This window comes from Oncorhynchus keta, chromosome 20, assembly GCF_023373465.1.
Source record: "Oncorhynchus keta strain PuntledgeMale-10-30-2019 chromosome 20, Oket_V2, whole genome shotgun sequence".
NCBI lineage: Eukaryota > Metazoa > Chordata > Actinopteri > Salmoniformes > Salmonidae > Oncorhynchus > Oncorhynchus keta.
The window spans coordinates 23,523,476-23,545,467 of record NC_068440.1 but is presented as its reverse complement, the minus strand read 5'-3'; the positions used below and the strand labels follow the sequence as shown (position 1 = coordinate 23,545,467).

The 21,992-nt window shown below is 40.5% G+C and overlaps 1 protein-coding gene and 1 long non-coding RNA gene across 5 annotated transcripts in view; both read left to right on the top strand.

Moving 5' to 3' along the window:
• The window catches only part of atxn1a (ataxin 1a), a 209,329-nt gene extending 207,217 nt beyond the window's left edge, over nt 1-2,112 (top strand). For all 4 annotated transcript variants that reach the window (XM_052472459.1, XM_052472457.1, XM_052472458.1 and 1 more), the window contains one exon: nt 1-2,112. This exon is cut by the window's left edge and continues 1,892 nt beyond it. The gene's annotated coding sequence lies outside the window, so the exon portion shown is untranslated.
• A 9,847-nt stretch (nt 2,113-11,959) lies between these two features.
• LOC127909919 (uncharacterized) lies at nt 11,960-14,016 on the top strand. The gene is made up of 4 exons (XR_008072928.1): nt 11,960-12,060; nt 12,394-12,541; nt 12,616-12,763; nt 13,927-14,016. It is a non-coding gene; the product is annotated as an uncharacterized LOC127909919 (long non-coding RNA).
• The last annotated feature ends 7,976 nt before the right edge of the window (nt 14,017-21,992 follow it).

The window sequence follows — 21,992 nt, the reverse complement described above, 5'->3', positions numbered from 1 at the left end:
CCCTATCTCTATGAGCCCGGATCAAATATAGTGCACTATGTAAGGAATAGGTTGCCATTTGGGACTCTGTCAGAAAGTCAGTGTTGAGTCTTTAGAGAGGAGAGGGACAGGATGTTGTGTTGAAACACTTTCATTTGCACACCTGTCACACTCACCAACTGATGATATCACAACTATTATTATTATTATTATTGATCTCTTCATTAACACAGTACTGTATGTTTTTGTTATTTTGACTTAAGGAAGAAGTAGAACTCTGTGGCAGCAGCACTTTTGAACGATGAAGGGGGTCAATGTTGATGTCTTGGTGTCTTGGGGTCACACTACCTTTGAAAGGGATGAATGTGACATGTGATGGAGTGAGTGCCAGTTAGGGGAGGGAGGGAAAGAGAGAAGAGGAATATGGAAGAAGGTATAATATCAGAGAGTGCTTTTTGTTGAGGCACTTTACTCAAATCAAAACATGCTTTTCAAAATATGCGTGCGGTCAAAAAATGTACCTTTTGACACATAACTGCCTTGTCAGGGATATCAAAAGTCAATGAAATCCAAAAGGAGAATGGGTAAAGAATGGGAATAATTGTGGGAATGTCCAGGTATGTTGTGGACGAGATTGAGAGACAGTTATAGACGTTCTGGCCACAGAATTTGTGAAGGGGGTCATATACATAATGTATGTATGTATGCAAGTGTGCATGAATGCAGGTATGTGTTAGTGCACACACACTCACAAGAGCACACACACTCACACGGAATACAGTACCCACACAGACAGGCACTTTCCTAAAGGAGAGGATTGTATGTATTTCATACTTGTTGATATACGTTTAGTATGTATACAAATACTTTTGTGGCATAGATATTTCCCCTTGATGATGTAGAGAAGCCAAGATATTTGAGTAGCAGACGAAGATGATAGTTAGTCTCAGTGCTCTGTGCAGTGTGTGTTTGTTGCCGTGTGTGTGTGTACGTACGTGTTTGTATATGTGTATAGAAATATCATATAACTTAATATGATATATCCAATGTAAAATGTCCAGTGTTTCTGTTTTTGGAGTTCTACTTAAGAGAATCTTGCAATTTGCACATCTGGAGAGGTAGTCAGTTGGGTGACATTACTTTTTGACTGTGTTCAAAATATACTTTTCTCTATACAGTGCACTGGCCAAAAGTAGTGCACTATATAGGGAATAGGATGCCATTTCAGACAGAACTATGTTTTCAGCTAGGTTGCACATACACACCGAACTGAAACCCCATTTTACTGAATTGTAGCAGTTATTTAACAAGTGTGATCCATGCTGATTGTCTCCAATGCTCTCTGCTCTGCTCCTCATTGGACCACACCTGTGGCATGTCCAAGTCCCGCCCACTTGTTGCGTGTTTGGTTGAGAGACATTGTGGAGCCGTGGGCGGGGCCACCAGCAGGTACACCTGTTGAGCTCTCTGATTGGCCGCGTTTTTCAGGTGTGTTTAGGTGGTAGAAGATGTGGCAGAGAACTAGAAGTATGTAGAAGTTGCTTCTAACTACTGCTCTAGGTTCAAATGTTTAGTTCATCCTGCTAATGGTTAGTGTTAGGAGTGGGTGCAGGCCAGAGGAGGCTGGTGGGATGAGCTATAGGAGGACAGATTCATTGTAATTGCTGGAATATTGGAACGGAGTCAAACATGTGGTTTCCATGTTTGATACTGTTCCATATATTTCATTCCATCCATTCAAATGAGCCCGTCCTCCTATATCTCCTCCCACCAGCCTCTTTTGGTGTAGGCTAATCTGATCCTAGATCTGTGGTTAAGAACAACTCCCACGTGGACTGTGGTGAAATAGGAGGATGGATGCGGGTGATCGGCGTAGTGATGGACGGATGGATGTGTGACTTGGATGGATGGATGAAGACAGATGGGTGATGGTGAGTGAGTAGACACCACGTATAGGTTGACTTGGATGGATGGATGAAGACAGATGGGTGATGGTGAGTGAGTAGACACCACGTATAGGTTGACTTGGATGGATGGATGAAGACAGATGGGTGATGGTGAGTGAGTAGACACCACATATAGGTTGGAAAATGCTTTATTTTTTATAATAAAACAGGGTTTCTCAGATCAACACCACGGTAGTGCATCTTCATTTGTTCTTTTATAACATTGTTTTATTATGTCTTCTAAAGGTAGTTTTTGAATATGTGCATGTATGTGTGTATATGTATGTGTGTATATGTATGTGTGTATATGTATGTGTGTATATGTATGTGTGTATATGTATGTGTGTGATGTGTGTGTTTTTGTGAGAATCTTTTTGTCTTTTTGTAAGGGCAGGATGGGTATATTAATGACTGTTCCTTCTAGAGCTTCACCAAACTGGGTAAAATAGCAGGTATTTTAACCATTAGATACAGATACCGTATCTTAATTTGATAATCTTGTTGTTGTAGGAGTACCCCTGCACAGCAAGAAATTCAAACTTGTAGTGTATTTAAGGTTTTTAAAAAATGCTTCTTACGTTTGTAATTTCCACTTTCAAATTTCAGACTTGATTTTCCCTGATGAAAAATGTATCAACCCCTACAAAACAATCTATTAATTATAATCTACATAAAAAGTATAATTTGCTGCAGGATTATTTTCCTGCTCTGTGAAACTGGCTCAAATTAAGATACGGAATCAGTATATGGTTTTGCATTCATACACATTGAACCAAAATGAGACCCTGGTTGAGTTAAGTATTGTTCTGACTGACTTACCCCTCCTAAACTCTCATTATGGGAAAATACAGCAAAACAATGACACACACACCACTCAAACCCTTTCAGGTAATGTTTTCTAGTGCAAATGCATAGCATCATGGCAGTTGTGTGTGGGCTGCTTTCCAATAGCAATAGTCAGACAACAAGCATACATTATAACCCATTAGAGTGCTCCTCCTCTCATACCTCCCTTTTATGGCCAGCCACAGATGGGGGGGGGTGAAGCTGTGTCTCTAGAGAGCGCACTAGTTAAAAGCCTTTCCTCCCATCTCTCTCTGGCTGGCTAGCTATAACATGTCAATCGTTCCTTCTAGAAGCTCTCTGCAATAAAAACCTTCTCCCTCAATGTTAGAACCAAAATAAAGAGCTGCTTACACACACACACACACACACACACACACACACACACACACACACACACACACACACACACACACACACACACACACACACACACACACACACGCACACACACACACACATACAGGCTCACATACCCCCTTTAACATACCAGCCTAGTCATTTCAGCAACTTTCAATTCCTATTAAGTTGTTGCAGTTGCACGGCCTGCCATTCAAAAAATTCAGGGAGATTTTCACATATGCAGTGACAGACTGTCCAGTAAGGACTAAAGTACCCATGATGCTACACCCACTAGTGACCTCGAACCTCTGACTACTAGTTCAGGTATCCATGGCCAGCCAGCCTCTGTCATACCCTCTCTAGAACCTCAGCAACCAGTTAGTTAGTTTACCCTCAGCAACCGCTAGCTACCTTCTATCAATGGCCTGGCCTTACATGTGCAACTGCCTTTTTCTTCCCCCTAGCACAGTTTCCTTCTGCTCTCTAGTTCCCACACACACACACTCACTTTTTATTTTCTGTTAGAGACATATTAAGTAACAGTGTTCACACTCCAGTGGGGATGCTTGCATGTTGAGATGAGTGTTAAGTGAACCCAGAGATTCACCACAGTTTGTTTTTCTTGTTTTAGGAGTAAACAAAATAAACACACACACATACACACATACAGGAAGCCACGTTCACCCGATCTGCAATGTCTGCTTAGGTCAGCTTTACAATCAAAGCAGTGTGTCAGGTTAGTTGGAGAGGTGAGAGGCGTAGTGGGCAGGACATGTAGATGTTAGAGGCCAGAACTAAAAGTAAGGGGAATGCAGTCAGGAGATTTAGCCTAATGTATAATACAATGTAGTGGCTTGTTATAAGGTTGTATTCAAGTTGTACTAAAATTGTGTGAGGTTTAAATAAAGTACTATTTAGATGGAGGGGACAGCAGAGCTTGTGGCAATTACACATTGTTATTTAAATTTTATTTTGTGTTTTTTATTTCTAGTTCAGGTGGTCCCAGTTCTTATCTATCAGGATAATGATTCCTGTTGCCCTTGGAATCATACTGTATGTGCAATAGTTGTCTTTGTTTATATGTTTTCTCTCCCATTGTTGTGCCAAGTGTATGTAGCATTGTCCCTGTCTGATGTTTGTTAGCCATGTACTGTACCCCTGTACAGGCTAATATACTGTACCCCTTTACTGTGCCCCTAAAATGTCTTCAATTTCATTTGCCTCACACTAGACAGATTTCTTTAACTCAGGAAGGTTTAGTGCAGAGTGGGTGGATAAGAATGGAGAGTGAGTGAGCGTATTACCTGTGTGTTGGTGTGTCAAGCTGGCAGCATACGCACGCCTACCGGTATGTAGCAGTATGTCTTTGACCTCAGTAAACCGAATGCTTTGTCAGTCAACGCTCCAGCTAGAAGTTCATTTACAGTCTGACTGTCAAGAGTCTGGAGACACTAAATGATTATCCATTCTGCAGTCCAGGAAAGTTGTCAGTCAGAGAGAGTGATGTAAGATAGAGGTAAAGAAAAATAAATAATGAGTGACATCGAAAGACAGAGACATGCGCCTGGCTCGGGAGAGGTGTACTGTGCTTGTCATTGGAGAGCCATTCTTGGTATGTTTGTGTTGTTGTGAGGGAGAGGTGAAGGACAGGTGACATGGCAGTACCATGATGACAGTGGAAGAGGTATGTATGAAGTGTTGACGTGTGTGCTCTGTGTTAGTACTCTTGGCCTCTGTCCAGTTTCTACTGTGTGTTGTTCATCTGCATCATGTCAACGGCTGTGTGAGCGTGTGGAGAGACATGTTTGCCTAAGGCTAGTTGCATACAGGTATGTGGAAATATGTGTGGACACGTTTTTGTTTAAACTTGAGATAGGTTGTCCCCACCAGCCTTTCATAATGATGTTGTTTATTTTCTGTGTGCGTGTGTGTGTGTGTGCCTGCGTGTGCGTGTGTGTGGTGTTCTCCTATGGACTTTGAGATCACTAGCCCTAACCCTCAATAAGGTCCAGAGAGAAAAGACAGTTGACAAAGTTATTATAACCTAATATATTGCTAAATGGCATATATTATTATTATTATTATATTAGTGGGGACCACTTTTGTAAAACCAACCAATAAAGATGCACATTTAAAGGAGCCGACTAACGGCGTAGACTTGATACTGTTTCAGCACTTTCTAAACCCAGAGAAAGGTCTAGTGTCTAAACCCTCATCTCAGACCAAGGCCTTTCCAGAGGTATAACATTCATTATATATATATATATAGAGAGAGAGAGAGAGAGAGAGAGAGAGAGAGAGAGAGAGAGAGAGAGAGAGAGAGAGAGAGAGAGAGAGAGAGAGAGAGAGAGAGAGAGAGAGAGAGAGACACAAACACACAATGGGGAGACTGTTTGGATTCAGTTTTTTGCACATGGCCGTGTTGTAAACAGTAGTGTTTCCTCTATTGGCTCCATCCCTCCTAGCGTCCGGCACGTTCTTGGGTCCAACGAGCTAAGACACTAGGCGGGTTTCCTGGTTCCACATTATAACCAGGAAGTACCTTTTCTCATGGACGCACCCTCTTTTTTTGTGTTCAGTTTGGTCCTATTGTATAAAAGACTTTTGCTTTCTTTATTTACCTACCTTTTCCTTGTCTTATAGTCTCCTTTGTAGCACTCAACTCTGTCAGGAGACGTGATTGGACGTCTGTTTGGGGAATGTTTCATGTGACTTTGTGACAAGCCTCCTCATTGGAGGAGCACACACAGCGACCTTGTTGTCTTTTTTAAAAATTGCTTATTTACTTCTTGCACAAATGACAAATATAATGAATGTTGGTGTGAGCTTCAGCATTTTGAAAAGAAAAGGCATGTGTTGTTGTTTTTATTGTTTATTGACATGTTGTTTTATCTTTGTTTATTTTTTGGCAAAAAAAAAGAGAATGGTTTTGGCACCTTTTTGTGTTTAAACTGAACAGAATTCAATCAGGATTCCTTTGTTGAAACTTGACTGTTGTTTGACGTCTTGTCAATAAATGTCCGTACCGCTGGAAAACCAACTCAGGCATAGAAAACTTCAACACGCCCATTAACCAGAATGGTTAAGTCGCCATCGTCGTGCCCCCCGATTTAATATTGGTGGGCTGTTTGATATGGGTTATTACTATAATTAGTTATTATATTTATATAATAAATATATAAATATAATTTATGACATGGATTATTATGATTAGGATTCTTATTGTACTGTTATATGCTGAAGATGGCTATGTGCACCGGTTGTCCTTGTCCTGCAGTGAAGGGCCATCATTCAGCACATCTATCTTTATCCCACTCTATCTATAACGACCAGCTGACAGACACTCACTCACTCAGAGATGCGGCCTGTTCTGTGCTCTCTGACTTCTCACCTTTGACCCCTACACACTCTGAAGTCCAGAAACGGGTCTTCTGTCAGCTGGGGTCCAGTAAATGTTGTCTACTGGTCAGAACGCACAGCCTTGTGGCTAAAGACATGTCTGGGAGTTGGACTCTCTCCATCGACCTTTGGTTTGGCTGTTGGTCAACCTGGACATATGTGTAGACGTAAGCGGAGAGTGTCATCCGCATTGCAGGCTGCAAGTCACACAGAGAGCTGAGACACAACACAAGGACTGGCAAGGTGGGCAAAGACAAACTTGGACATGATGAGAGACGGAGCCAATCAGAACCAACCAACAACCAACTCATGTTATATAGATGATGTACTCCATCACCACCAACCCGTGTCTGTCACAGACCTCTATAGCAATCCAAACTGTCAGTGTATGTATTTGAGATCTGTAAGAACACACCTCTTAAGAAAATAAGACTTGAAATATCTTAAAGAAATGGGCAAATAAATGTCCTAGGATTTTTTTAAATGCTGCCAATGAATGCTCTACAAGATATTGTACTTCTGTAATATAATATTTCACACAAAAAGACAAAGCCCCTACGTCCCCACTCCTCAACCTAACTGACAATGTTTGATAAAAGGGGCTAAAATAAAAACAGAGGTGAGTTTGTATCGGTGAGTTCTGTAATGGTAGAAACAGGAGCTCCCCCTAGTGTCTGCCCAGTGACATGACACCACACTACTCCCTACTACTCCCCTGTTGGACAGTGTCATCTTTTAACTGGTGTTGAGGGGGAGAGACAACAATGGGTGTTCATTACAACTTGTTACGCACGCATTTCCAACCTCCTGGTTCTTTTTGCTGTTGTTGTTTTTCATGTGTATTTTCCCCCAGTTCATTTTGTTGATCGAATCAAAACAGGTAAACAGATTGTATTGTACGAGGATATGGGAAGAAGGCCGGCAGATGGCGACATTGAGTCATTTTCATCTTACTGTACAAACGCGTTATATGCAGCCGACAATACATTAATATCCCTCGTGGACTGGTTCGTACCTAAAACAAGAATGAGGAAATATGCGGACCATTTTACACCACTATGTTGTGTATGCCGCTCAGCCAATCAGGTTGCAGGAAGCAGTCCCCCCTCCCCTAACATTACGCAGCACTTTATCGCATTAGTGGTTTTAACTAGCAGAAGTTACTTTTCGTAGCAGGTTAGGAGAATTAACGTGGCAGGTTAGGATAATTAAGTTAAGGTTAGGAAAAGGGTTAGCTAAAATGGAAAAATTGTCCCTGACTCGACTCAAACACATCTAGCTACAACCAGGTCTGCCCTGAGAACAGTCTTGATTTCCACTAATGCGATGCACCCTGTTTTGATAGTTTCAACTTGATTGGCTGAACACGACACAACATCCGGGATTAGCATTTAGCCACTCAAGCATTGTGGTTGAAAATGGTATGCATATTTACCCCCTTTTTCCCACCATTAAATAAAGTTAAAGAGGATACCGAAGCCTCTGCAGCCTGATTGGAGTGTGTTTCAGGTACGAACCGGTCAACGAGGGATACTAATGTATTTCCGGCTGTATACAATGCGTTTGGACGATAAGATGAAAATGACTCAATGTCTCCATCTGCTGGCCTTTGGGCTAGGAAGAAGACACAGAGGTCATTCCAATGGAAGGAGTGGTCTAATGTATGTTAAGACATTGCAGTAGTAGCTAGGCTTTGTTCCCATGTCAATACTAGCATACCACTAAGGATACATGCCCAATACTTTGCTTCATTCTAAATCGTGTGCTAGTGGGGATGTTGGACAGAGCTCTAGTCCCAGGGCCTAGTATACAGGTGTTGAGGATGTTGGACAGAGCTCTAGTCCCAGGGCCTAGTATACAGGTGTTGAGGATGTTGGACAGAGCTCTAGTCCCAGGGCCTAGTATACAGGTGTTGAGGATGTTGGACAGAGCTCTAGTCCCAGGGCCTAGTATACAGGTGTTGAGGATGTTGGACAGAGCTCTAGTCCCAGGGCCTAGTATACAGGTGTTGAGGATGTTGGACAGAGCTCTAGTCCCAGGGCCTAGTATACAGGTGTTGAGGATGTTGGACAGAGCTCTAGTCCCAGGGCCTAGTATACAGGTGTTGAGGATGTTGGACAGAGCTCTAGTCCCAGGGCCTAGTATACAGGTGTTGAGGATGTTGGACAGAGCTCTAGTCCCAGGGCCTAGTATACAGGTGTTGAGGATGTTGGACAGAGCTCTAGTCCCAGGGCCTAGTATACAGGTGTTGAGGATGTTGGACAGAGCTCTAGTCCCAGGGCCTAGTATACAGGTGTTGAGGATGTTGGACAGAGCTCTAGTCCCAGGGCCTAGTATACAGGTGTTGAGGATGTTGGACAGAGCTCTAGTCCCAGGGCCTAGTATACAGGTGTTGAGGATGTTGGACAGAGCTCTAGTCCCAGGGCCTAGTATACAGGTGTTGAGGATGTTGGACAGAGCTCTAGTCCCAGGGCCTAGTATACAGGTGTTGAGGATGTTGGACAGAGCTCTAGTCCCAGGGCCTAGTATACAGGTGTTGAGGATGTTGGACAGAGCTCTAGTCCCAGGGCCTAGTATACAGGTGTTGAGGATGTTGGACAGAGCTCTAGTCCCAGGGCCTAGTATACAGGTGTTGAGGATGTTGGACAGAGCTCTAGTCCCAGGGCCTAGTATACAGGTGTTGAGGATGTTGGACAGAGCTCTAGTCCCAGGGCCTAGTATACAGGTGTTGAGGATGTTGGACAGAGCTCTAGTCCCAGGGCCTAGTATACAGGTGTTGAGGATGTTGGACAGAGCTCTAGTCCCCGGGCCTAGTATACAGGTGTTGAGGATGTTGTCATAATGAGATTACGTCCTCCATTGAGGAGGACGTGGAGGATGTTTTTAATTTTTTTCTCACTTGATACTGGGCAGAAAAAGGCATAGATGAAGAAACTCTAGATTGGCCACAGTGTGATAATAATGGTTGGACCTACAGAACCAGTCAAAAGTTTGGACACACCTACTCATTGAAGGGTTTTTCTTTATGTTTACTATGTTCTATGCCAAGAGTGTGCAAAGCTGTCATCAAGGCAAAGGGTGGCTACTTTGAAGAATCTCAGATATAAAATAGAGCACTTTTTTGGTTACTACATGATTCTGTGTGTTATTTCATAGTTTTGATGTCTTAACTATTATTCTACAATGTAGAAACTAGTATAAATAACGAAAACCCCATGAATGAGTAGGTGTGTCCAAACTTTTCACTGGTACTGTATATGTGAACTGTATGTTCATATTGCATATAGGAAGAGTCAGACAGGATGACTAGGGGTTTGAGTTCTCTTGACTTTGAAAAGGAAAAACTCTGGTCAGATCACATATTCAGGAGAAACTCAGGGCCCCAATGATAATGTTTAAATCAAGGTATTTTTTAGAGAGTATTGTAAATTGTATGTGAAATATTGCAGGAGCCATGTTAGAAAGTGTCAATGTGAAAGTATGTTGAGCCAAATCTAGGTATTGTATGTCCATGATGTGGACACGGAGGATTCTGGCCTGTATCAAGTGGAGGTCTTTGGAGAGGGGGAAATGGTTTGTACCTTACTCAATAAAATATGAAACCACACGAAGTGCATACAGGCTTTAGATAGTTAGGAGCTGGTATCGGGGAAAAGATAAAAACTTTATTATTTTGTTTTGTTACCATATGCGTGCATACTCTGTAATTTGTGTAAAATATTGTATTTGCACTAGCTTTTTATATAAAAAAAACGAATTTAAAAAAGGTTACAATCGAAATTCTATTTTCTAATTGTGGTGTGTCTATTTGTAGGATACACTCAAGTCTCAAGTTTCTTGGATTTTATGGTTAATTTCTTTGATGGTGCTTGCAGGTTTTCTAGTTAGAATTAATTTCATTATTATTACGAATAATAAAACAACATTTGTGAACAAATTTGTTAAAAAATAAAATGTCTGTATACCAGTTCCAGTGTATTGTTTCAGTATACACAAATTAATAAAATAACAGTGCCAATGCAAGTTCGAGCCTTTTGATTACAATTAGCATTTAGCGTGTTTGCTAACCAAAACTAATTCTGTGGCACTCGTTTCCAGATGCATTCTTCAGTAACTATGAGAGGAATCTACAGTACAGTAGACAACACATCTATGGCCTGTTTTGTCTGCAGAGGTTCTGTGGAAATAGCTCTCTACTGCCAGCAAACATGTAATTACCAATATCCTCTACATCCAACAAACATGTAGCTAGATGTTTCTCATCAAAAGAGGGCCTTCCATTTCACATTCAAACTGTGTAACCTTGGCTGACTCATTGTAATTGTACTAACACACACACCCATGCGCCAGGCACACACATGCGCACACACACACTTACCTGACACTGGCACACATACACATACACACAGATCCACCCGTCACACACATACACACAGGCAAATATCTACACATCCACTCACTGCATGTTCTCTGTGCGTGTACAGGTATGTTCTCCCAAAAAATCCTAGGTACACTGTGTACTGTAAAGTAGCTCGTTAATGGGCTGTGGGTGTAAGCAGACGGACAGACGTGGCTGTCTGGAGTATCATTATGCATTAGATCTGGGCTCATTCATTTGAATTAGTGTCAGTGTAGAGGACTGCACTGAAAACAGATCAGGGCTGTTACTACATCTGCTGACTACAACCAGGCCAGACTTGCCATTCATGGCTGGCTGTGTTCCACTATATCCACTAGCATAGACTACTACTTAGAATGTAGCAACGTATTGGGCTTGCATTGTAAGTAGTGTGTTCATATGGATAGATATTGAGACCCTGTGCACTTGTACATGCTTGCAATTGCACTGAGTCTGAATCTATCACAAACAACATTCTTCTGTGGCTATTATCCTCAATATGGAAAATGAAGACATTGACTACTGCACATATCAATGCTTATTACCTGCCTGCAGTGTTCCACAGTTTCAACAGCTGAACAAACACAACAGATCTTAATCCAGATATGTTCACATTTACTCACGACAAAGAACTCTCAAATCCTTTTTGGGAACTCCATTACGATTACAGCAGGAAGGCTATGTTTGTTTTACAGTAATGTTTAATCCTTCAACGTTCCAGTACAGTAATATAGCAATGTAGTAGGTTAACCCAACAGCAGTGTAGTACAGCGATGTAGTAAGTTAACCCAACAGCAGTGTAGTACAGCGATGTAGTGAGTTAACCCAACAGCAGTATAATACAGCGATGTAGTAAGTTAACCCAACAGCAGTATAATACAGCGATGTAGTAAGTTAACCCAACAGCAGTATAATACAGCGATGTAGTAAGTTAACCCAACAGCAGTATAATACAGCGATGTAGTAAGTTAACCCAACAGCAGTATAATACAGAGATGTAGTAAGTTAACCCAACAGCAGTATAATACAGCGATGTAGTAAGTTAACCCAACAGCAGTATAATACAGAGATGTAGTAAGTTAACCCAACAGCAGTATAATACAGCGATGTAGTAAGTTAACCCAACAGCAGTATAATACAGAGATGTAGTAAGTTAACCCAACAGCAGTATAATACAGCGATGTAGTAAGTTAACCCAACAGCAGTATAATACAGCGATGTAGTAAGTTAACCCAACAGCAGTGTAGTACAGCGATGTAGTAAGTTAACCCAACAGCAGTATAATACAGCGATGTAGTAAGTTAACCCAACAGCAGTATAATACAGCGATGTAGTAAGTTAACCCAACAGCAGTATAATACAGCGATTTAGTGAGTTAACCCAACAGCAGTATAATACAGCGATGTAGTAGGTTAACCCAACAGCAGTGTAATACAGCGATGTAGTAAGTTAACCCAACAGCAGTATAATACAGCGATGTAGTAGGTTAACCCAACAGCAGTATAATACAGCGATGTAGTAAGTTAACCCAACAGCAGTATAATACAGAGATGTAGTAAGTTAACCCAACAGCAGTATAATACAGCGATGTAGTAAGTTAACCCAACAGCAGTATAATACAGCGATGTAGTAGGTTAACCCAACAGCAGTATAATACAGCGATTTAGTGAGTTAACCCAACAGCAGTATAATACAGCGATGTAGTAGGTTAACCCAACAGCAGTATAATACAGCGATTTAGTGAGTTAACCCAACAGCAGTATAATACAGCGATGTAGTAAGTTAACCCAACAGCAGTATAATACAGCGATGTAGTAGGTTAACCCAACAGCAGTATAATACAGCGATTTAGTGAGTTAACCCAACAGCAGTATAATACAGCGATGTAGTAAGTTAACCCAACAGCAGTATAATACAGCGATGTAGTAGGTTAACCCAACAGCAGTATAATACAGCGATTTAGTGAGTTAACCCAACAGCAGTATAATACAGCGATGTAGTAGGTTAACCCAACAGCAGTATAATACAGCGATTTAGTGAGTTAACCCAACAGCAGTATAATACAGCGATGTAGTAGGTTAACGATGTAGTAGGTTAACCCAACAGCAGTATAATACAGCGATTTAGTGAGTTAACCCAACAGCAGTATAATACAGCGATGTAGTAAGTTAACCCAACAGCAGTATAATACAGCGATGTAGTAAGTTAACCCAACAGCAGTATAATACAGCGATGTAGTGAGTTCACCCAACAGCAGTATAATACAGCGATTTAGTGAGTTAACCCAACAGCAGTATAATACAGCGATGTAGTAGGTTAACCCAACAGCAGTGTAATACAGCGATGTAGTAAGTTAACCCAACAGCAGTATAATATAGCGATGTAGTAAGTTAACCCAACAGCAGTATAATACAGCGATGTAGTAAGTTAACCCAACAGCAGTATAATACAGAGATGTAGTGAGTTAACCCAACAGCAGTATAATACAGCGATGTAGTAAGTTAACCCAACAGCAGTGTAATACAGCGATGTAGTAAGTTAACCCAACAGCAGTATGATACAGCGATGTAGTAGGTTAACCCAACAGCAGTATAATACAGCGATGTAGTAAGTTAACCCAACAGCAGTATAATACAGAGATGTAGTAAGTTAACCCAACAGCAGTATAATACAGCAATGTAGTAAGTTAACCCAACAGCAGTATAATACAGCGATGTAGTAGGTTAACCCAACAGCAGTATAATACAGCGATTTAGTGAGTTAACCCAACAGCAGTATAATACAGCGATGTAGTAGGTTAACCCAACAGCAGTATAATACAGCGATTTAGTGAGTTAACCCAACAGCAGTATAATACAGCGATGTAGTAAGTTAACCCAACAGCAGTATAATACAGCGATTTAGTGAGTTAACCCAACAGCAGTATAATACAGCGATGTAGTAGGTTAACCCAACAGCAGTGTAATACAGCGATGTAGTAAGTTAACCCAACAGCAGTATAATACAGCGATGTAGTAGGTTAACCCAACAGCAGTATAATACAGCGATGTAGTAGGTTAACCCAACAGCAGTATAATACAGCGATTTAGTGAGTTAACCCAACAGCAGTGTAGTACAGAGATGTAGTGAGTTAACCCAACAGCAGTGTAGTACAGCGATGTAGTAAGTTAACCCAACAGCAGTGTAATACAGCGATGTAGTAAGTTAACCCAACAGCAGTATAATACAGCGATGTAGTAAGTTAACCCAACAGCAGAATAATACAGCGATTTAGTAAGTTAACCCAACAGCAGTATAATACAGCGATGTAGTAAGTTAACCCAACAGCAGTATAATACAGCGATGTAGTAAGTTCACCCAACAGCAGTATAGTACAGAGATGTAGTAAGTTAACCCAACAGCAGTGTAGTACAGCGATGTAGTAAGTTAACCCAACAGCAGTATAATACAGCGATGTAGTGAGTTAACCCAACAGCAGTATAATACAGCGATGTAGTAAGTTAACCCAACAGCAGTATAATACAGCGATGTAGTAAGGTAACCCAACAGCAGTGTAGTACAGAGATGTAGTGAGTTAACCCAACAGCAGTGTAGTACAGCGATGTAGTAAGTTAACCCAACAGCAGTGTAATACAGCGATGTAGTAAGTTAACCCAACAGCAGTATAATACAGCGATGTAGAAAGTTAACCCAACAGCAGTATAATACAGCGATTTAGTAAGTTAACCCAACAGCAGTATAATATAATATATAATAATAATAATATATGCCATTTAGCAGACGTATAATACAGCGATGTAGTAAGTTAACCCAACAGCAGTGTAATACAGCGATGTAGTAAGTTAACCCAACAGCAGTATAATACAGCAATGTAGTAAGTTAACCCAACAGCAGTATAACACAGCGATTTAGTAAGTTAACCCAACAGCAGTATAATACAGCGATGTAGTAAGTTAACCCAACAGCAGTATAATACAGCGATGTAGTAAGTTAACCCAACAGCAGTATAATACAGGGATGTAGTAAGTTAACCCAACAGCAGTATAGTACAGAGATGTAGTAAGTTAACCCAACAGCAGTGTAGTACAGCGATGTAGTAAGTTAACCCAACAGCAGTATAATACAGAGATGTAGTAAGTTAACCCAACAGCAGTATAATACAGAGATGTAGTAAGTTAACCCAACAGCAGTGTAGTACAGCGATGTAGTAAGTTAACCCAACAGCAGTATAATAGAGCGATGTAGTGAGTTAACCCAACAGCAGTATAATACAGCGATGTAGTGAGTTAACCCAACAGCAGTATAATATAGTGATGTAGTAAGTTAACCCAACAGCAGTATAATACAGCGATGTACTGAGTTCACCCAACAGCAGTATAATACAGCGATGTAGTGAGTTAACCCAACAGCAGTATAATACAGCGATGTAGTAAGTTAACCCAACAGCAGTATAATACAGCGATGTAGTAAGTTAACCCAACAGCAGTATAATACAGCGATGTAGTAAGTTAACCCAACAGCAGTCTAATATAGCGATGTAGTAAGTTAACCCAACAGCAGTATAATACAGCGATGTACTGAGTTCACCCAACAGCAGCATAATACAGCGATGTAGTAAGTTAACCCAACAGCAGTATAATACAGCGATGTAGTAAGTTAACCCAACAGCCGTATAATACAGAGATGTAGTAAGTTAACCCAACAGCAGTATAATACAGCGATGTAGTAAGTTAACCCAACAGCAGTATAATACAGCGATGTAGTGAGTTAACCCAACAGCAGTATAATACAGCGATGTAGTAAGTTAACCCAACAGCCGTATAATACAACGATGTAGTAAGTTAACCCAACAGCCGTATAATACAACGATGTAGTAAATTAACCCAACAGCCGTATAATACAACGATGTAGTAAGTTAACCCAACAGCAGTATAATACAGCGATGTAGTAAGTTAACCCAACAGCAGTGTAGTACAGTGATGTAGTAAGTTAGCCCAACAGCAGTGTAGTACAGTGAGTGAGTCCACAGCCCCGCAGTAAGTTAACCCAACAGCAGTATAATACAGCGATGTAGTAAGTTAACCCAACAGCAGTATAATACAGCGATGTAGTAAGTTAACCCAACAGCAGTATAATACAGCGATGTAGTAAGTTAACCCAACAGCAGTATAATACAGCGATGTAGTAAATTAACCCAACAGCAGTATAATACAGCGTGTAGTAAGTTAACCCAACAGCAGTATAATACAGCGATGTAGTAAGTTAACCCAACAGCAGTATAATACAGCGATGTAGTAAGTTAACCCAACAGCAGTATAATACAGCGATGTAGTAAGTTAACCCAACAGCAGTATAATACAGCGATGTAGTAAGTTAACCCAACAGCAGTATAATACAGCGATGTAGTGAGTTAACCCAACAGCAGTATAATACAGTGATGTAGTAAGTTAACCCAACAGCAGTATAATACAGCGATGTAGTAAGTTCACCCAACAGCAGTGTAATACAGCGATGTAGTGAGTTAACCCAACAGCAGTCTAATATAGCGATGTAGTAAGTTCACCCAACAGCAGTATAATACAGCGATGTAGTGAGTTAACCCAACAGCAGTCTAATATAGCGATGTAGTAAGTTCACCCAACAGCAGTGTAGTACAGCGATGTAGTAAGTTAACCCAACAGCAGTATAATACAGCGATGTAGTGAGTTAACCCAACAGCAGTATAATACAGCGATGTAGTAAGTTAACCCAACAGCAGTATAATACAGCGATGTAGTAAGTTAACCCAACAGCAGTATAATACAGCGATGTAGTAAGTTAACCCAACAGCAGTATAATACAGCGATTTAGTGAGTTAACCCAACAGCAGTATAATACAGCGATGTAGTAAGTTAACCCAACAGCAGTATAATACAGCGATGTAGTAGGTTAACCCAACAGCAGTATAATACAGCGATTTAGTGAGTTAACCCAACAGCAGTATAATACAGCGATGTAGTAGGTTAACCCAACAGCAGTATAATACAGCGATTTAGTGAGTTAACCCAACAGCAGTATAATACAGCGATGTAGTAAGTTAACCCAACAGCAGTATAATACAGCGATTTAGTGAGTTAACCCAACAGCAGTATAATACAGCGATGTAGTAGGTTAACCCAACAGCAGTATAATACAGCGATGTAGTAAGTTAACCCAACAGCAGTATAATACAGCGATGTAGTAGGTTAACCCAACAGCAGTATAATACAGCGATGTAGTAGGTTAACCCAACAGCAGTATAATACAGCGATGTAGTGAGTTAACCCAACAGCAGTGTAGTACAGAGATGTAGTGAGTTAACCCAACAGCAGTGTAGTACAGCGATGTAGTAAGTTAACCCAACAGCAGTGTAATACAGCGATGTAGTAAGTTAACCCAACAGCAGTATAATACAGCGATGTAGTAAGTTAACCCAACAGCAGAATAATACAGCGATTTAGTAAGTTAACCCAACAGCAGTATAATACAGCGATGTAGTAAGTTAACCCAACAGCAGTATAATACAGCGATGTAGTAAGTTCACCCAACAGCAGTATAGTACAGAGATGTAGTAAGTTAACCCAACAGCAGTGTAGTACAGCGATGTAGTAAGTTAACCCAACAGCAGTATAATACAGCGATGTAGTGAGTTAACCCAACAGCAGTATAATACAGCGATGTAGTAAGTTAACCCAACAGCAGTATAATACAGCGATGTAGTAAGGTAACCCAACAGCAGTGTAGTACAGAGATGTAGTGAGTTAACCCAACAGCAGTGTAGTACAGCGATGTAGTAAGTTAACCCAACAGCAGTGTAATACAGCGATGTAGTAAGTTAACCCAACAGCAGTATAATACAGCGATGTAGAAAGTTAACCCAACAGCAGTATAATACAGCGATTTAGTAAGTTAACCCAACAGCAGTATAATATAATATATAATAATAATAATATATGCCATTTAGCAGACGTATAATACAGCGATGTAGTAAGTTAACCCAACAGCAGTGTAATACAGCGATGTAGTAAGTTAACCCAACAGCAGTATAATACAGCAATGTAGTAAGTTAACCCAACAGCAGTATAACACAGCGATTTAGTAAGTTAACCCAACAGCAGTATAATACAGCGATGTAGTAAGTTAACCCAACAGCAGTATAATACAGCGATGTAGTAAGTTAACCCAACAGCAGTATAATACAGGGATGTAGTAAGTTAACCCAACAGCAGTATAGTACAGAGATGTAGTAAGTTAACCCAACAGCAGTGTAGTACAGCGATGTAGTAAGTTAACCCAACAGCAGTATAATACAGAGATGTAGTAAGTTAACCCAACAGCAGTATAATACAGAGATGTAGTAAGTTAACCCAACAGCAGTGTAGTACAGCGATGTAGTAAGTTAACCCAACAGCAGTATAATACAGCGATGTAGTGAGTTAACCCAACAGCAGTATAATACAGCGATGTAGTGAGTTAACCCAACAGCAGTATAATATAGTGATGTAGTAAGTTAACCCAACAGCAGTATAATACAGCGATGTACTGAGTTAACCCAACAGCAGTATAATACAGCGATGTAGTGAGTTAACCCAACAGCAGTATAATACAGCGATGTAGTAAGTTAACCCAACAGCAGTATAATACAGCGATGTAGTAAGTTAACCCAACAGCAGTATAATACAGCGATGTAGTAAGTTAACCCAACAGCAGTCTAATATAGCGATGTAGTAAGTTAACCCAACAGCAGTATAATACAGCGATGTACTGAGTTCACCCAACAGCAGCATAATACAGCGATGTAGTAAGTTAACCCAACAGCAGTATAATACAGCGATGTAGTAAGTTAACCCAACAGCCGTATAATACAACGATGTAGTAAGTTAACCCAACAGCAGTATAATACAGCGATGTAGTAAGTTAACCCAACAGCAGTATAATACAGCGATGTAGTGAGTTAACCCAACAGCAGTATAATACAGCGATGTAGTAAGTTAACCCAACAGCCGTATAATACAACGATGTAGTAAGTTAACCCAACAGCCGTATAATACAACGATGTAGTAAATTAACCCAACAGCCGTATAATACAACGATGTAGTAAGTTAACCCAACAGCAGTATAATACAGCGATGTAGTAAGTTAGCCCAACAGCAGTGTAGTACAGTGATGTAGTAAGTTAGCCCAACAGCAGTGTAGTACAGTGAGTGAGTCCACAGCCCCGCAGTAAGTTAACCCAACAGCAGTATAATACAGCGATGTAGTAAGTTAACCCAACAGCAGTATAATACAGCGATGTAGTAAGTTAACCCAACAGCAGTATAATACAGCGATGTAGTAAGTTAACCCAACAGCAGTATAATACAGCGATGTAGTAAATTAACCCAACAGCAGTATAATACAGCGATGTAGTAAGTTAACCCAACAGCAGTATAATACAGCGATGTAGTAAGTTAACCCAACAGCAGTATAATACAGCGATGTAGTAAGTTAACCCAACAGCAGTATAATACAGCGATGTAGTAAGTTAACCCAACAGCAGTATAATACAGCGATGTAGTAAGTTAACCCAACAGCAGTATAATACAGCGATGTAGTGAGTTAACCCAACAGCAGTATAATACAGTGATGTAGTAAGTTAACCCAACAGCAGTATAATACAGCGATGTAGTAAGTTCACCCAACAGCAGTGTAATACAGCGATGTAGTGAGTTAACCCAACAGCAGTCTAATATAGCGATGTAGTAAGTTCACCCAACAGCAGTATAATACAGCGATGTAGTGAGTTAACCCAACAGCAGTCTAATATAGCGATGTAGTAAGTTCACCCAACAGCAGTGTAGTACAGCGATGTAGTAAGTTAACCCAACAGCAGTATAATACAGCGATGTAGTGAGTTAACCCAACAGCAGTATAATACAGCGATGTAGTAGGTTAACCCAACAGCAGTATAATACAGCGATGTAGTAGGTTAACCCAACAGCAGTATAATACAGCGATGTAGTAAGTTCACCCAACAGCAGTATAATACAGCGATGTAGTAAGTTAACCCAACAGCAGTATAATACAGCGATGTAGTAAGTTAACCCAACAGCAGTATAATACAGCGATGTACTGAGTTCACCCAACAGCAGTATAATACAGCGATGTAGTAAGTTAACCCAACAGCAGTATAATACAGCGATGTAGTAAGTTAACCCAACAGCAGTATAATACAGCGATGTAGTAAGTTAACCCAACAGCAGTATAATACAGCGATGTAGTAAGTTAACCCAACAGCAGTATAATACAGCGATGTAGTAAGTTAACCCAACAGCAGTATAATACAGCGATGTAGTGAGTTAACCCAACAGCAGTATAATACAGCGATGTAGTAAGTTAACCCAACAGCAGTATAATACAGCAATGTAGTAAGTTAACCCAACAGCAGTATAATACAGCGATGTAGTAAGTTAACCCAACAGCAGTATAATACAGCGATGTAGTAAGTTAACCCAACAGCAGTGTAATACAGCGATGTAGTGAGTTAACCCAACAGCAGTCTAATATAGCGATGTAGTAAGTTCACCCAACAGCAGTGTAGTACAGCGATGTAGTAAGTTAACCCAACAGCAGTATAATACAGCGATGTAGTAAGTTAACCCAACAGCAGTATAATACAGCGATGTAGTAAGTTAACCCAACAGCAGTATAATACAGCGATGTAGTAAGTTCACCCAACAGCAGTATAATACAGCGATGTAGTAAGTTAACCCAACAGCAGTATAATACAGCGATGTAGTAAGTTAACCCAACAGCAGTATAATACAGCGATGTAGTAAGTTAACCCAACAGCAGTATAATACAGCGATGTAGTAAGTTAACCCAACAGCAGTATAATACAGCGATGTAGTAAGTTAACCCAACAGCAGTATAATACAGCGATGTAGTAGGTTAACCCAACAGCAGTATAATACAGCGATGTAGTAAGTTAACCCAACAGCAGTATAATACAGCGATGTAGTAAGTTAACCCAACAGCAGTATAATACAGCGATGTAGTAGGTTAACCCAACAGCAGTATAATACAGCGATGTAGTAAGTTAACCCAACAGCAGTATAATACAGCGATGTAGTAAGTTAACCCAACAGCAGTATAATACAGCGATGTAGTAAGTTAACCCAACAGCAGTATAATACAGCGATGTAGTAGGTTAACCCAACAGCAGTATAATACAGCGATGTAGTAAGTTAACCCAACAGCAGTACAATACAGAGATGTAGTAAGTTAACCCAACAGCAGTATAATACAGAGATGTAGTAAGTTAACCCAACAGCAGTATAATACAGCGATGTAGTAAGTTAACCCAACAGCAGTGTAGTACAGAGATGTAGTAAGTTAACCCAACAGCAGTGTAGTACAGCGATGTAGTAAGTTAACCCAACAGCAGTGTAATACAGCGATGTAGTGAGTTAACCCAACAGCAGTATAATACAGCGATGTAGTAAGTTAACCCAACAGCAGTACAATACAGAGATGTAGTAAGTTAACCCAACAGCAGTGTAATACAGCGATGTAGTGAGTTAACCCAACAGCAGTATAATACAGCGATGTAGTAAGTTAACCCAACAGCAGTACAATACAGAGATGTAGTAAGTTAACCCAACAGCAGTGTAATACAGCGATGTAGTAAGTTAACCCAACAGCAGTACAATACAGAGATGTAGTAAGTTAACCCAACAGCAGTGTAATACAGCGATGTAGTGAGTTAACCCAACAGCAGTATAATACAGCGATGTAGTAAGTTAACCCAACAGCAGTACAATACAGCGATGTAGTAAGTTAACCCAACAGCAGTATAATACAGCGATGTAGTAAGTTAACCCAACAGCAGTGTAATACAGCGATGTAGTGAGTTAACCCAACAGCAGTATAATACAGCGATGTAGTAAGTTAACCCAACAGCAGTACAATACAGAGATGTAGTAAGTTAACCCAACAGCAGTATAATACAGAGATGTAGTAAGTTAACCCAACAGCAGTATAATACAGCGATGTAGTAAGTTAACCCAACAGCAGTGTAGTACAGA